This window comes from Zalophus californianus, chromosome 1 (assembly GCF_009762305.2).
Source record: "Zalophus californianus isolate mZalCal1 chromosome 1, mZalCal1.pri.v2, whole genome shotgun sequence".
Classification (NCBI taxonomy): domain Eukaryota; kingdom Metazoa; phylum Chordata; class Mammalia; order Carnivora; family Otariidae; genus Zalophus; species Zalophus californianus.
The window spans coordinates 62,343,982-62,362,015 of NC_045595.1; the positions used below are offsets into that span (position 1 = coordinate 62,343,982).

At 44.6% G+C, this 18,034-nt stretch overlaps 2 pseudogenes; both read left to right on the forward strand.

The window, feature by feature from the left end:
• The first annotated feature begins 434 nt into the window (after positions 1-434).
• LOC113916027 lies at positions 435-2,140 on the forward strand (annotated as a pseudogene).
• A 1,523-nt stretch (positions 2,141-3,663) lies between these two features.
• LOC113916026 lies at positions 3,664-16,659 on the forward strand (annotated as a pseudogene).
• The last annotated feature ends 1,375 nt before the right edge of the window (positions 16,660-18,034 follow it).

Consider the following 18,034-nt stretch of genomic DNA (forward strand, 5'->3'; position numbering starts at 1 on the left):
GAGGATTCTGAACAGATTCCACACCACACAGTTGCTCTGCTTGCATCCCAAGGGGCTTTCCCACGTGAGGAAGCCTCCCACGAGCTTCATTCCCCCTGAACTCCCCCAAGCAGAAGCCCTGTGTCCCCAGCTGAAACAGGACAGGCTCTGGGACAGAAATGCAGTTTCCTCTTCCCACTCCAACACCTACCACTGGCATGGTCTCAAGCAAGTGATTCACTTATAAGCTTCAATTTCCTCATCTCTTCCATGTGGGTCCCCACCTCATGGGGTTTTAAATCCAATGCAGTAATCCCAAACGCACCTCAGATGGCACTTGCCATGTAGTAGGTGCTTATTGAATGCTAGTTGGATTCTTCCCTATGACATTCCCCCACAGAAGCTCGTAAGCCATCATCTGGAAGTCTGAGGGACAAGGGGAGAAGAAATGCCACCTAGGACCCACCGTCCCTACCCTGTATCCCTTTGTGTTCAGTTCAACAAGCTGGTTCTCCTGACCAGGCACTGTGCTTGGCTGAAGAATGCAAAGGGGAAGGAGACAGTCTAGTATGAAACATGGACACAGACTGGCGGCGGAAGAGGAGGTTCCACAAAGAGTGAAGGTGTGTCATCTGTCAAGACCCTCCAGCACTGGGATGCCTGGGTGGCTCAGTCGTTAAGCATCTGCCTTCGGCTCAGGTCATGATCCCAGGGTCCTAGGATCGAGCCCCGCATTGGGCTCCCTGCTCCACGGGAAGCCTGCTTCTCCCTCTCCCACTCCCCCTGCTTGTGTTCCCTCTCTCGATGTCTCTCTCTGTCAAATAAATAAATAAAATCTAAAAAAAAAAAAAAAAAAAAGACCCTCCAGCGTTAACATGACGCTGAGGGGGGAGAGGGTGGTGGGCAGCAATTGGAGGGTAGCCCCAGCCTATGGAAAAGACTCCTGTTCTCAAAACCTAAGTAGGGCCCTTCTGCCACAGCAGCCATTGAAGAGAAGCTGCCATGGCTCTGCGCTACCCCATGGCCATGGGCCTTAACAGGGGCCACAGGACAACCAAGAACGTGAGCAAGCTGACGCACCACGACCACCCACAGCACCTCACCAAGCACGCCAAGTTCATGCAGGACATGATTCAGTGGGTATGCAGCTTTGCCCTCTATGAGCAATGCACCAAGGAGCTGCTCAAGGTCTCCAAGGACAAGTGGGCCCTCAAGTTCATCAAGAAAAGGGCCAGACTCACATCCACACCAGGAAGTGCGAGGAGCCGAGTAATGTCCCAGCCACCATAGGAAGGCTTCCAAGGCTGCCAAGAAGGACTCAGCCCCTCCTCCAGCTCTGTGCACAATAAAACTTTTACAGAAGAAGAAGGGGGGAAAAAAAAAGCTTTCCAGTGCCAATGTATTGAATTCCTCGCCCAAAGGGCTTTCTCATCATTGTGTACTGTTTTGGTTGTTGTCTGTTTATTGTATATAAAGCAATTCAATTAAGTTTGTATAAGTGGTACAAAACAATTATTTTGTGATGCCCATGATGCTATGGATCAGGAATCTGGACAGGGGTGGGTAGGAAGGATGGCCTGTCTCTGTTCTGTGACAGCTGGGGCCTCTGCAGGATCCTGGAATCATACGGAGTTTCCTTCACTCCAGTCTAGCATTGGGGATGGGGTGACTTGACGCCTGAGCTCCAGTGGGACTGTCACTGAAGCAACTCCGTGGGGCCGTTCTGTGAGGCTCTGGCTCTCCGGTGCGGCGGCCAGGTCCTGAGAGAGTGAGCAAGCTTGCCAGTAGAGCCAGGCGGAACCTGCATGGCCCTGTGAGATGCAGACTCAGAACCACACAATTCCGCCGGACTCTGCTGCACACCCAGATTCAAGGGGAGGGCCCAGAGATCCCACCACTTGATAGGAGGAAGGACAAAGAATAATAACCCTCTCACAGGTACATAGAGTGCTGGGGGGTAGCACAGCCAGTTTTGTGTATTTCTGTCCATCCCACGAAAAGTCTAAGAAGCCCCAGAGCATGAACTGAGTCCTAGTCACCCTTGGCCCAAGCCCCCCGCCGGCAAAGCAGTGTGCTTGGTCCGAAATACGTACATTTCGCCTGTGTTTAATGAATTGAATGCCTCTTTTTGCAGGTTAGCTGGCCCCTGGTGATCCCGTGAGGTATTAATGAAAGGAGAATTGTGACTCTGAACCCAGACTAGAAATGCACTGTGTAAACCAGCCGCCAGCCCTAGTCATGCTGGTGTGAGAGGGTGGGCACTGCCCTTAAAGCTCAGTCTGGTTTCCCCTTTATTATCTTTGGGGACATCTTTCACGATTTAGATTTCTGAGCAGGTGGTGCAGTCTGTCCAACTTGCTTCACCTTTAATTCTTACTGAGCAATGGGGTCTTTTTCCCAGTGCGCTCGGGCCGCTGTGCGCACCCTTGCTCTTTTCCATGGCCTTTGAAATCATGAAGTGTCCCGAGAAGTGCAGGTGAGGAAGCTCTAGGGTTTTGGGTCTGATCACTGTCAGGGGTGAGTGGGCTCCTCAGCTTTAACAGTTAGAGTGGGCTTTTTTTTTTTTTCATTTACTCACTCAGTGTTCATTCAGTACTTACTCCAAACCCCACGCTACTGAGTAGGACACGTTCTTGCCTCTCTTACACAGACATGTGTAAATGGACAGCACGACATTGTGCTGGGGATACGGGGCTGGGGGGCAAGACCAGAGCGCTGTGATATCTGGATCTATTCTAGATCTAGACTTGACGTGGAGGCGGGGTTGCTCAGGGCTAGCTTCCAGGAGCTGAGCCAGGTGGGGAGTCAGAGGAGAAGAAGAGGTAGAAGTGAAGACAGCACAAGGTGCTTGGGGAGGGAAGCAGCACCTGCAGAGATCCAGGGTCTGGAGAGATGATGGAGAATTCCAGAAACTGATGCCATGCAGCTCAGTCTGACTGGAGTTTGGAGTGGAGAGAGATGCGGGGATTGGAGCTCTCTCCACCCGGTTGGTAGTGTCCTGAATTTAGTGTCCACACACCTGTTCTCCTCTGAAGTTTCTAGGCTCCTGTCCTAAACTCTGATGGCGCTTTAATAATAGTGATAAAACAATGACAATAATAACAAATATTTGTAAAGTACTTTTAAGGTTTTATTTTGCATACAGTATCTCACTGAATCTTTAAAAGAACCTTTTGAAAAAATAAGCCAGGTGATAGGAAGCCCAGTTTGTACTGAGAAGTAGGAAACCTTGTGATTTACCCCAAATTATGGGGGCTGAAACTAAAAGTCAAGTCTCTTGCCTACAAATCCCCCACTCTCTCCCCCTCTAGAGACAGGTTGCCTTGATTGATTAGGCTGCAAGGAGACAGTTTTGTAGTCCCTTTGAGAAAACTCAACACACAAAACACCATTTCAGCCTGGTTGCCATCGGGCCAGGTGTGAGCTATGACCCCAGGTTTTGGTGAACGACCCAGAGTCGTTCGCGCATTTGCGGAGAGCAGAACAGACCAAATATGTGGGATCCCAGTGGACACAGGTCAGGAAGTGAGGAATCCTCCACACCAGGCCTCCCTCCCCAATAAAACCCACTGTTGTAGAGCCCGACTTTAATCTGTTCTTTGACACTCAGCAAATCCCCCCAGGGAACTGAGCTGGAAGGTTCCGTGAGCAGCAGGTTTCTCTGAAAGGAGTGAGCAGAGAGAGATGCGGCATGGGATTGTAGCTGAGCCGTCAGATGGCGACTGTCGCTTCCTCGAGCTGAGACTGGCTGAGGAGACCGGGCCAGATGGAGGAGCACTGCTCACTGACGTCCACTGGAGCCCTTGGGATGATAAGAACCTCAGAACTTTCTATGTGGGTGACTGGCCTCACTGGTCCACATTCTGCCATCCTCAGTAAACACCAGCACACACATTTGCAAAGAACAAATATAATAAAGCACTCAAGCAAACACACTGAGGAGATCATTTTAGTGGACCACAGGTTGTCGGGCTGCTCCCAGAGCCCTCAGGGACCTTGATGAACCTTCCACGGTCTTGTACTTGGAAATCAAGATGGCCTAGAAGCTACATACCAAATCTTTTCACTAGATGGGATTTTTGCAGTCCTAAGGATCTATAGCAAGAAAGCCAGATGGGAAAAAGCTAGGTAGAGGACTGGCTTTGTCTTTCTATTAAAAGATTCTGTGATTTCCTGATCAGTTGATATTAGGCAGGTATTTATTGGAATCCATTCATCTGTCCTGAGGTTTGCAAATTCGTCAGTCTCATTACAAACTCTACAGAAACCAACCTCATTGATTGGAAGGTGGAATTCTGATTGTTCAGGAGGACGGAGGTGGAGGATGGAGAAAGGAGATTGAGATAATCATCTGATTTTTTTCCACTCTGAACAACACTGGAATTTTGCCTCTTACCAGCTAGGAAGGAGCCTCCTATCTTAGGTATTCAAACAGAGTGGTGCTTTTGAGAATAACCACCTCCTCACACTAGTATAAAAGCTTAGTATGGGGCGGACGCCTAGCCTTCGGCTCAGGTCATGATCCCAGAGTCCTGGGATCGAGTCCCCTGCTCAGCGGGGAGTCTGCTTCTCCCCTGCTCATGCTCTCTTAAATAAATAAAATCTTAAAAAAAAGAAAAGAGCTCAGTATGCATGGTGACTGTGTGGTAACAGATAACATATGTTATCTGGGAGTAAACCAGACTTTGAGCCCCTCCTCACTGAGAAGGATCTGTCAACATCATCTTGGTCTCAAATGTCCTCTTTCTCTTGGTAACAAAATTCTGCCATTTTCTGCTCCTATGTTTCTCTACCCTGATTTGTCCCTTCATTTCAGAAATTCTATCACTGAAGTCCTTGGTCTCTGCACCTCAAAAGTCCCCAAGATCCATTCTCTATGGAAATGTTATTCATCTGCAATGTGCTCTACAAAAGTGCTTACAGCCTGCAACTCTTTGCTCAATCCAGGACAGTCATTCATTCATTCCTTCAACTCTCAGTGAGGACCTCGTGCATGCTCGGCATTGAGGATAATATGGTAACCGCTTTACCACCCCCTCTCTCAATCTTTTTTTAAGAGATGGAGCTACTATCAATAGCAATAATAATAAAAACAAGGCCCGGGCCTTCAAGAGGTTTATAGTTAGTACGAGAGGTAAGTAAACAACAGACTCCATGGATGGCGATTGAATGTGTGAAACAGGCACCACATCCGGGACAGTACCGTGGCAGAGCGGCACAGGTGGACTCGTAGTCCAGGGACAGGCAGTTGGGGACCCTGTCATACTGCAGGATCTCAGACAAGGGCTCTGGTGCATGCAGTTTAGAGAGGGGATGCTCCCAGGAGAGAGGGAGTGAGGGAAGAACAAGGGCAGGGAAATAAAGATAAGCCAGGAGACTAACTTCAGCCAAAAACAACCACTATTTACTTAGTTCACAATTCTGTTGGGCAGGTCCGGTCTGGACTAGGCTCTGCTGATGTTGGCTGGGCTCACTCCCATGTCTGAGGTCAGGCAGTAAGTCAGCTTAGGCACCTTGTTCCAGAGAAACACACATATTCATCGTACCACAAAGTTGGTCTCACCTTGAGTCGGGGGGGCCAGACTTATTACCCGAAGCCGTGTCAGCCAGCCATTGGCTGCAGGCTGCCATGGGCGGGGAGAGGAGCTAGCTATGCTCCAAGGGACTTGTGGAGGAGAGCCAAAAACAAGGGAAGAGGGATGTCTGCAAGGTTGCAACCAGTGCTCACAGACGCTGGAGACTGGGGACACCACTCCCTGATGGAGATTAGGGCAGGCATCATCTGCATCTGCTATAGGTCTCTAAACTGAGGACTGAAGGATAAGATTTGGCCCCCTGAAGGGTGGGGAAAGTGTCCTGGGTGAAGCTGACCATATTTGCAGATGGCCAGAGACACAAGAGAGCAAGGGCAGCCCAGACATGTGGGTGATGCGGATGGACAGCGTTGAGAATATAGGGGGTGCAGAGGTGTCTGGGAACCTGATGTGAAGTGTCTCATATGATTGCATATAATGAGGGTAACATTTTTGAGGCATTAGCCCAATATTTCTGTATCAGTCAGTATAGGCTAAGTTACATCACATAACAAAAAACACCCAAACCTTTGTAGTTTAAAGCAAGATTATTTCTCATTCTTGCTACATCCTTTGCCATCTGTCGGGGGTCTCGGTTGTTTTCACACAAGGCCCCAGGCTCACAGAACAGCCACCACCCAAAGCACTCCTCCCATAGTTGCCAAAGTGCAGTGATAGCCCACCCCCCAAACAACAACAATAAAAGCCAGACTTTAATTGTGAAAGCATCTTTAGGAATAGAAAGTCACGACAAAAATGTTGAAATTACTCTTCATCAAAGAGATAGATCAGTCCTAAACATATATGCATATAAATAAAATATATAAAGAGAAAAATGATAGAATGATAAAGAGAAATGGACAACCCTTTATCAGAGAGCCCTGAAAAGCTGATGGGATAGTAAAAAAGAGATAAATCGTTAGAGACATGTTTGCATTTGGCGATCCAAAGTAAACCGACAGGGAAACTAGAAACTGTCTTGGGGTGGCTTCATGAGGCATGGGGCCAGGGGTCTTCAAGGTTGGGAGGTCCAATAGGAGCCAGACCCACATTACGGTGGGGGGCTCTGATCCTTAGGGTACGAGTGGAACAAATGGAAATCACCTTCCTTTGTCTGAATCCCAGGGGATGTAAGGACAAGTGCCTGGATGTGCAGCAAGACAGGAATAAGTGATAGGAACCCCTCCCTGAGGTTGTGAGCACAAGCCAGCCCTTGTGTAGGTAGATCTGTGGTCTAAACTTGCATTACTGAGCTAGTCCACTAAACATCAGGCTGTGAGCTGAAGTATTGTGCAAAACTGGTAATGCTCCTTTGTGTCTGACAGAAACAAACTCAGAATCATCTTTGGAATAAGGGCAGCTTCATCCCACATCTTGGGAAATCCCCCCAAATAATATTCAGGGTCAAAGAGCAGTCACAGTCAAATATAAGCAAATACACACACAAAAACAAAGCAATATAAACTTGAACCAGCAGAAACAGACCCACACAGGCTTCAGATATTGAAATTATGAGACATATTTTAAAATAAATACAATATTTAAAAACCAATAAACAATGTCTGCAGGGGATAGGAAGCTATGATGAGACCTCACAGATTTGTGAAAGAACTAAACAGAACTTTGGGAACTACAAAATAAAGTAGCTAAATTTTCATCTGTACCATGAAGGCAGAGCATTTTGAGTGCAGAGAGGGGAAACGCAGACTCAAAGCCACACAGTCAGTTAGTTGGCAGCACGGACAAAGCCAGGGCTCAGGCCCAGTTCACCCATAGCCTCCCTGCCCCCAACCCCGTCCTGCCCTCCCCTACCTTCCCCAGTTATTCCAGCAGGTAAGCAAGGCCTCCACTGGGGAGAGCTGCCTCTCTCTGCTGAGTCGTCTTGAAGAGTATTTTGCCTTGGATTTGTTCATCCATTAAAAAGAAAGGGAAGTAGAAGCTTAGATTTTTTGCAGGAATTTTTGTTACAAAATTCCTTTTGTGTCAGAATCCCACGAATTCCTCTGTTGCAGGAACCTACAATACATGAGCTTATTTCCTTCCTCAACTCTTGAAACTTACAACCTTTGTTTTATTTTGATTGCTGTTATGGAAAATGGTGGGGGAGAGCTGTTCTTTCCAACCCCCACCTGGAGAAAACATGTCCCTGAAAATTCCCGCATCTTCACACTAACTGTACCAAGAATCTCGGTCTCCTTGGGAGAGAGGCCCCTCTCCAGAAAGAGTCTGTCTTTCTTGGTCCTAACTCTGGACACTAAGGCAATTATCTCACCCAAGGGTTTTTGAGATAAGGGGCAATTTCCTGTTTTGGTGACACCGTTGGTAACACTTCGCCTGTACTCTCCCGATGTCAGAAAGTGGCCATCGTGGAGCTTCTGCAGTGTGGCCCTGGTCTCCCAAAGCAGTCATTCCTGATGATCACAATACCCAACAAAGAAGAGAAATGTCCCACTTTTAATTAGGCAGAGGACACAAGTAAATATCCGGGGCGCGGTGTCAGAAATGCAGACTTGCAGATTGGGACCACGTTGGCAAAACATTCTGTGAGTCTTGGGGGCAGAAGAGGAAATGCGTAGGGGAGGTAGTAAGCACCCACAGGTGCCCAAAGAGCAAGGTTGCCCTGAAGGTGATTTGTGCAGGGGCTGCTAATTCTTTCTGCAGTTACATCCCTCTCTATGGCCCGTAGCTCGGAAGAGTCTACCTACTTGTTTCCCACTGACCGAGAGAGCCTGTGTGCAAGTTCCATGTGATTTTCATTCTTGTATCCTCAGTACCCAGGCCTGTGCATCTAGCCCCTAGGAGGTTCTCAATCGATGCTTTGTGGGTGAAAGAGTGCTTCTGTGACTATGCCCACAGATTAAGAGGGTGTCCACGTGTCTCCAGCATTCCTTCCGGCATGTCTGACGCAGATGTGAGGGCAGGTGTCCTTCTCTTGAAGAATCTAGATAAGATCTGTCTTTAAAACCTTCCCAAGTTTCTGTGAACCGCTGGAGGCCTCACTTTCTCACAGTTTCCTCTGGCTAGACATTCTGCCTCGGCTTCCACTGAATTAGTTCAGTTCGTGAACCATCTCACCATCCCACACGCCCTGTTGCAGTATCTTGACTCAAATGTGGAGCTGAGTCCCTTGAGTTTCACAAAAACCTCACCCACATTGGGCCTTTTTATCTTTAAAACTTTATAGAAGCTTTGAAGAGATTATGGGCTGGGGCGGTCCATATTGCAACAGCATAAGCTCAGTAGTTTTGAATATTAGATATTCCAGGGTTTTTTTAAAGATCTTTTTTTAAAGTAATCTCTTCACCCAATGTGAGGCTTGAACTCACAACCCCGAGATCAAGAGCCACATGCTCTTCCAACTGAGCCAGCCAGGCGCCCCTAGATATTCTAGTTTTCACAAGACGTTTTCCCATCATCCATATTGCTTACACATCCTTTTATCTTCTCTCCTTTTCTTTGTCTACTCCCACCTCTGAATTTCTCTCTTTTTTTTAAGATTTTATTTATTTGACAGAGACAGAGCACACAAGCAGGGGGAGCAGCAGCAGAGGGAGAGGGAGAAGCAGGCTGCCCGCTGAGCAGGGACCCTGATGCAGGACTCAATCCCAGGACCCTGGGATCATGACCTGAGCCAAAGGCAGACGCTTAACCCACTGAGCCACCCAGGTGCACCCCACCTCTGAATTTCTAATAATTTTTAACATGAACATATCCTGTCTGTATTCCTGAAATGACACATGCTCACAGGTTCAACTTCTTTGGAAGAGGCCCTAGAGGCAAGTGGCTTCAACAGACTGAGAAAGAGGAGGAGAGGAGTCAGAAGGAAAGCAAAACAGGCAGATTGTGTGAACATCCCTGAGTCCTGAGAAGAGTTCTAGCACTGCTACCTCCCACGATCCAGTCCTTGGGGTTAGGCAGCATAATAGCATCCCACCAAGGTTTTGGTATCTCAGCAAATGGGGCTTTTTGAGCCATCATTCCCAAGGCCAAGCTTGGGGAAGCAGCAAGATCCCTGAGGTCCCCCTCACGATGCAGGTGGAGAGGCAGCATAGCATGGGTGTCTACACGTGGGCCGATGCATCCTTGAAGGGTTCACAGGAGCCAGACCTGGAGGGGAGAGCAGTAGGAAGGTCTCCTATACCAGCTAGTGCAGCATGAAGTAGCGAAGATCTAGACAGCCTCACTAAGCCTCCTGAGGCCACAGAGGAACACAGGAGAAAATGGAGTGTCTCCTGTGTCACAAGAGGAGTGCCAAAAGATCTGACAAGTAGCCTGGGGGAGTCCTGGATGCAAGGGCGGGTCAACTCAGCCGGTCATTTCATGGATTGATGCTTGAGGCCCAGACAGGCTGAGGTGCGTCTCAGCAGGTACTGACATGAACAGATAACGAAGGCCAGAGTGCCTTGTAACACCACTGAGGAGAGCGGGGGTACGTGAGACACTGAATTGACTGAGATTATGTCTTTGCCTCTGGGAGAACTGGGGTCTCAAAATAGAAATGAAGTTCAGTTCTAGAAGGAAGTTTACTGTTGACACCCATGTGTATCTCGTTTAACACCTCTGGTAAGATCAGCCCTTCCTGGTGTCAGTAAATGTTTTAGAATCTTTTGTTATTTTAGTGGATGTTATTACTTCCTCAAAAATAGGTCAACATATTGTATTTAAAAGTATTTTCTACACTATTCTATTATATTGAGTTCATCTCAAGTGAGCTCTTGTTTTGATTATTGATCTTGTTCATTGTTTTAGAATTATATTTTTTTCCTTAAACTATGGAATTTTGGTTTACATGCTCATTTTCACTGGGAAATTTTATGTTAGTTTGTCGTAAAGATTTGTCTGTCTGTCTGTCTCTCTCTCTCTCTCTGTGCTCCTCCATCCCTATATAGGAATTTTGAGGTTACTTCTGTATAGGACGTTGTTGGTGCCCTACCCAGAAGCCTTTGCCTGCTGGTGCACCCTTCCTCTATCTGCTGTGAGCATTGGACACTCTTTTCCCCACAGAACTAGTCTGGGCTTAATTAGGAAGATGCCTCACTGACATGGGGACACAGAAGACCAGACCCTGGGCACCTGGGTGGCTCAGTTGGTTAAGCATCTGCCTTCGGCTTGGGTCGTGATCCCAGGATCCTGAGCAAGTCCCACATCGGGCTCCCTACTCTGCGGGGAGTCTGCTTCTCCCTCTCCCTCTGCCCCCTCCCTACTTGTGCTCTCTCTCTCTCTCTCTCTAAAAAACAAATAAATAAATAAAATCCTTAAAAATAAAAAAAAGACCAGACCCTTTGTCTCAAAGTGGGATTAATTCTGTAGTACAATTCATGCCCAAGAGGCCCTGTGGGGGCAAGCCCATCAGGGAGCTTGTGATGGTTCATTCTATGTGCCAACTTGACTAGGCCATGGAGAGTCCAGACATTTGGTCAAACATGATTCTGGTGAAGGTTTCTGGGTGAGATTAACATCTGAATCTCTAGTTTGAGAAAAACAGATTGCTCTCCCTAGTGTGGGTGAGCCTCATCCCATCAGTTGAAGACCTGAATAGAACAAAACGGCTGACCCTCCCACGAATAAAAGAGGCAAAATTTCTTCTGCTTGAGTGCCTTCAAACTAGGACATTGGTTGTTTCCCTACCTTTGGACTCAAACTGAAACACTGGCTCTTCCTGGGTTTCAAGGCTACAGGCCTTCAGCCTGGAATTATACCATCAGTTTTTCTGGTCTCCAGCTTGCAAACTCACCCTGCAGATCTTGGGTCTTGTCCACCTCCATAAGCACATGAACCAATTCCTTAGAAAAGTCTCCAAATAAATGATGGATGGATGGATGGATGGATAGATAGGTAGATAAACAGATAGTTAAATAACCTCCTATTTGTTCTGTTTCTCTGGAGAATCCTAATACAGAACACATCTTTGCTTACCTTCTTCCCCTTTCCTACCCTACATCCTTCCTCCCTTCTCCACAGAGCAGCCCCCAGTAAACCACTTGCAAGGGAATCCCTGTCCAGGCTCTACTTCTAGAGAATTCAATTTACGACTCCTTCCAGTGAGCAGGTTAGAGTTAAAGTCTACAACCAAGTCTTATGTTAGTGGCTTGAATCTCAAGTCCTACAGTTCTGGGGGTATCACAGATCTGACCACTGAGCCCTGTGCTTGGGACTTAGTTCCAATCTTAGCTGTAAGTTTGTGTTTATCCTACAGCCTACAAGGCCTACAGCTGCCAACCAGCAGTTCTTCCCTCTTCTTTCAGAGGTGAGATAGCCCTGCCCCGATCCAACCTCTGGCTTCAACTCCCTCCCCCACCCCACACCCCACCCCATATCATATGGAGCAGAGTTACCCCACAGGATCAGAACTCCTGACAGCTACTACCAGCCTCAGGTCCCAGGACCCAGCAGCCTTGAGGTCTCAGCTTTCCTCACCACTTTGCTTTCATTTCCCAATTCCAGTCCTCATATACTGATATACTTAATCCATAATTTTTCTGTAATATTTTTTATTGATGTATAATTTGCATGCCACAAAATATGCATATTGTTAAGTGTATAGTACAATAAATTTTGGTAAGTGTATCTCTCCAGGTCACCCACACCCAATAAGATATAGGAAGTCTTCCTCACCAGTTTATTGCCCTGTATTCTTTTGCAGCTGATACTCTACCACATGTCAAAGGCAACCGTTGTTGTAATTTTTTTCTCCATAGATTAGTTTTGCCTGTTCCAAAGCTTCATATACGTAGAATACTACAATATGTGCCACTTTGTATCTGGTTTCTTTTGCTCAACATAATGTTTCTAGGCATATCAATGTTTTAAGTGACTTATTCCTTGATTTACATTACTGAGTAGTATACCATTGCATGAATATACCAAGTTTGTTTATCCATTCTCTTGCCAATGGACTTATCCATTCTCTTGCTAATAATGGGTTATTTCCAATGTTTGGCTATTATGAATAAAGCTATTATACACATTCTTTTATTAAATATTTTTATTGAGATATAATTCACATACCATAAAATTTACTCATTGAAAATGCACAATTCAATGATGTTTAGTATATTCACAGAGTTGTGCAACCATCACTACAATCTACATTGTGAAGCTTTTCATCACCCCAAAAGAAACCCATACCCATTAGTGCTCACTCCCCATCTCCCTCTTCTCCTAGCCCTGGGTAACCACTCATCAACTTTTGTCTCTATAGATTTGCCTGACCCAAGGTCATAAAGATTTATAACTATGTTTTCTTCCAAGAACTTTACAGTTTTAGCTCTTACATTTAGATCTGGGATCTATTTTAATTTTTTTTGTATGGGGTAGGTAGTGTGGTCCAACTTCATTCTTTTGCCTGTGGATATCCAGTTGTTCTAACACCAGTTGTTGAAAGAAACCATTCTTTCCCCCCATCGAATTATCTTGACACCCATGTCAAACAATCAATGAACCATAAACATGATGGTTTATTTCTCCACTCTCAACTCTAATCCTTTGATTTATATGTCTATCCTTATGCTGTACCACATTGTCTTACTCAGAGTAGCTTGGTAATAAGTTTTGAAATCAGGGAGTGTGAGTGCTCCAATTTTATTTCCTTTCAAAGTTGTTTTAGCTCTTTTGGATCCCCTTCATTGCTATATAGAATCAGCTTGTCAATTTCTACCCTCCAAAATTTTTAAAAGTCAGCTGGGGGTGTGATAAGGATTTTATCAAATCTAGAAATCAATTTAGAAAGTATTGACATTTTTGAAAGATCTTTATTTTTTATTTTTTTTTTAGATTTTATTTATTTATTTGACAGAGAGAGAGACAGCGAGAGAGGGAACACAAGCAGGGGGAGTGGGAGAGGGAGAAGCAGGCTTCCCGCCAAGCAGGGAGCCCAGTGCGGGGCTCGATCCCAGGACCCCAGGATCATGACCTGAGCCGAAGGCAAACGCTTAATGACTGAGCCACCCAGGTACCCCTGAAAGATCTTTAAAATACCAAATCTTCTAATCAGTGAGCACAGAATGTCCTTGTATTGATTTAGGGCTCCTCTAGCTTTCAGTACACGTACCTTGCACTTTTTTTGGTTAAATTTATCTATGTTCTTGTACATGGAATTGTTTTCTGATTTCATGTTTGATTATTCATTGCCAGTATATAGAAATGGAATTGATTTTTGTATTTTGATGCTGTATCCCATAATTTGCTGAACTTATCTGTTCTAATACCTTTTTTTTACGGATTCCTTAGATTATGTCATCTTATAGATACAGTTTTACTTGTTCCTTTCCAATTTGGATGCATTTTATTTCTTTTTCTTGCCTTTTTTTTCTACCAAGAACCTCCCGTACAATATGAATGGAAGGGGCAAGAGCAGATGTACTTGTCTTGTTCCTGATCTTATGAAGGGGAAGGCACTCAGTCTTTCACCATTAAGTATGGGGGCGCCTGGGTGGCTCAGATGGTTAAGCGTCTGCCTTTGGCTCAGGTCATGATCCCAGGGTCCTGGGATCGAGTCCACATCGGGCTCCCTGCTAGGCGGGGAGCCTGCTTCTCCCTCTGCCTCTGCCTCTCTCTCTCTTTCTGACTTTCATGAATAAATAAATAAAATGTTTTTTAAAATCACCATTAAGTATGATGTTATGAACATTCTTGAATAAGTCTTTAAGACTTTAAGACTGAGGTCTTCATTTCACTTGAGTAAATACCTGGGTATAGAATCCCTGGATCACAGAGTAGGTATACGTTCAACTTTACAAAGAACTGTTAATCTATTTCCCAAAGTGGCTTTTTTTTTTTTTTTACATGTTATCCGTCATCTCAGTAAGTTTCAGAAGGCAGGAAGACCCCCCCAAACTGTGAACTTTTGCTGCACCTCAATTAGAAGTCTTCCCAGGGAATAACTCAGCAATTCTGTGACCCTCAATAAGTTTTCAAGGCACACTGAAATGTGCCCTAATGTGCCCATTCCCTCATAAGTTCACTCTTTGTCCACTGGACAAACCCTCTCTAACTCCTCTTCAGTTATTCCCCCAAGAGGAGCCCAGCTGGAGCACAAAATGCATCACCTGACCCACTGTTCACTTTGTTTACATGTGATATTTTCATGGTGATGTCATCGAAATTACGAGGAATCCCTCTAACCAAGGCCACCATGGAGAGGAAGCTGTACAGTGCACGATGATGGAGACGTTTTTCCTGCCTAGTTGGGTTCCAATTATAGTCTCATTTATCTCCTGTGAGATCAAAAAAAGCAAACATTCTGTAGGCTCCTAATGCTATCTTGTACACCTCTCCCACCACGAACTCGGCTACACGCTGATCTCTCTGAAGGCCAGCGTCATATCAGGATGAGCAACCACCTGCTCACCTCACCTCTCAGCCCCCTTTTTTAGACTATCTCTCTGTGGTTCATTAGTCAGTTTTCCATAATCACGAAGATCTCCTTTTTTTTCTTTTCTAAAATGGAAATATTTCTACTGTTTTGGCAGATTATGAAAGTAATCCATGTTTGTTTAAAGAAATAAAGAAGCCTGGAATGTATAAAGCATCATTCTTCCTCATATGAAATGGCTAACATCAGTAATAGTTCGATAAATCCAGAAAAGATTTTTTTAATGACTAACATTTTGGGGGTTAAGTTTAAGGTTTATCCTTCCAGGTTTCTAAAATGCTGTTAATAGTTCTCATTGAGTGTCTAATGCTACCATCACCTGATCCCCCAATGCGTCCACCGCCGTGGCCAAGGAGCTCTCCACAGCCACATCCCACACCGAAGATGATTTTTACTACCCTGTCAGGAGATGCTCAAAACGCCCATGAGGACCCAGCCTGACTGCAATGAGAGAAAGCGGAATACATTGTCCCCTCTGTCGTGGAAGTGTGACTAGAAGAGAGAGAGGGGCCTTAGACCTTGAAATTATCGTGAGGAAGTTTTCCGGTAGTTGCAGATGCTGTGTAAAACAGATTAAATTCTACCACATGAGGGGCGCCTGGGTGGCTCAGTCGCTAAGCGTCTGCCTTCGGCTCAGGTCATTATCCCAGGACCCTGGGATAATGACCTGAGCATCAGGCTCCCTGCTCCGCAGGAAGCCTGCTTCTCCCTCTCCCACTCCCCCTGCTTGTGTTCCCTCTCTCACCATGTCTCTCTCTCTCTCTGTCAAATAAATAAATACAATCTTAAAAAAAAATTTCTACCACGAGACATCATTACAAATCTTGTAAGAAGTATCAAGATGAATATGGTGTTTCCTCTATCATTCCAAAATTTTAAATCTCTCAAGATTCAGTAGGGAACAGTAATAGGAGTGAAAGATCTACATCTGATAACACAAAAACTTAACAAAAGAATTCAAGTTCTTTTTTTTCTTTTAAGTAGGCTCCATGTCCAACATGGGCCTTGAACTCGTGACTCCTGAGATCAAGAGTTGCATGATCAAATGACTGAGTCAGTCAGGCACCCCTAATGAGTTTTTTTTGTTTGTTTTTTTAAGCAGGCTCTACATGGCGCCCAACACAGGGCTTGAACTCAACCCTGAGATCAAGACCTGAGCCAAGATCAAGAGTCCAATGCTTAACCAACTGAGCCACCCAGGCGCCCCAAGAATACAAGTTCCGGGCATCCCACCTTTAAGGGTCCCTTTTGTCAAGAATCACACTTTACCAGACAGCTTTTACTGGATCACTGTAACTAATCACCTATTCCAGATCACTCCTGTAATGGGTCCTATTTGTGTGTCTCTTCCTTGGGGAGGTCCTAGCCAGATTACTAAAAATTTCGTTAGCTGGGGCGCCCAGGTGGCTCAGTCAGTTAAGCATCCAACCCTTGATTTCGGCTCAGGTCATGATCTCGGGATCCTGGGATAGACACCCGCCTCGGGCTCTGGGCTCAGCGAGGAATCTGCTTATTCCCCTCCCTCTGCCCCTCCCCCTGCTCGCATTCTTTCTCTCTCTCTCTCTCTCTCTCTCTCTCTCTCTCTCAAATAAATAAATGAATAAAATCTTTTTCAAAAATTCACTAAAAATTTTGTTAGTCATCTATCAAAGATGTCAGTTTGATTATGGAGAATTTGTGAATCCTCAGCTAGATAAGGAAAGCTAATACCAAACTTTTCAAGTTAACATCTGAAGGCTATAGACATCTCAACGTCTTTGTGCCTGCAAGTACTGTCTTTAAGGGGAAAACCACATGAAGTCACCTTTCAATAACACAATGTGTCTATTAGTAATTCAGTTTAAAAAATAAAATAAAATGCTGTTAATACATCATGGACATTTCTGCATGATAATAGGTATCTAGCTGGAAAGCATTCTTTTTAATAGCATCACATTCTGTAGTATGGATACACAGTAATTAATTTTTTATTATTAAATATTTCAACCATATAGAAAAGTACTGAGAATAATGGCATAAACATACGTGTGCCACTTAGTTATTAGAGAAAATGTTCAATTGCATATAAACATTTTCCCCAGTTTGTTATTTGTCTTCTGATTTCTCTTTTGGTGATGTTTGTGTTATGCATATTTTTATATTCACATAGTTGAATTTATTAATCTTTTCTTTAAGGCTTCTGAATTTGAGAAAGGCCTTGCCCATGCTGAAATTATGAGGAAATTCTCCTGTTTTTTTCTATTAGAACTTTTATTGTTCCAACTTTTACATTTAAATATATTTTTGAAGTTTATGTATGGTGTGCTGTAAGAATCAAACTTAATTTTTTTCCTCAGATGATAGTCCATTTGGCTCACTCCTTAAATAAGAAATTTATTGTATCCCCCATTTGATTTAAAATGCCATCTTTAATATATGCTAAATTCCCATGTATGTTTTGATCTAATACTAGATTTCCCATTCTGTTCCACTCAATTGTCTGGTCCATTGCCATACTATTTTAATTAACTAATTAATTTAATATACATAGTAATTTATAATATAGACATCCTTATTGCTCTTCGTTTCAGAGTGTTCATTTTTTGTTCATTTTTCACAAGAGCTTTTAAATCAGTGTATGTAGTTCTTTTTAAAGAACCACTGATGTGTCTTGAAGAATAACGTTGGATTTAATCATTTAATTTAGGAAGATCTGACATTTTTATAACATTGAGTCTTCTTGCAAAAGAGCATCTAGGCCTTTTCATCCACATCATTTTGGTGTTCAGCAATAGTGCTTTAAAGTGGGGGTTTTTCATATATTTATATCTATTTCCTATATATTTCATATATATCATATGTATCTTTTTTTTAAGATTTTGTTTATTTATTTGACAGAGAGAGAGACAGTGAGAGAGGGGACACAAGCAGGGGGAGTGGGAGAGGGAGAAGCAGGCTTCCCTCCGAGCAGGGAGCCCGATGTGGGACTCGATCCCAAGACCCTGGGACCGTGACCTGAGCCGAAGGCAGACGCTTAACGACTGAGCCACCCAGGCGCCCCTATAATATGTATCTTAATTAGGATTTTTTTTTCTATTCTCTTTCAAAATGCAGGTCTGGTTTTCCATCA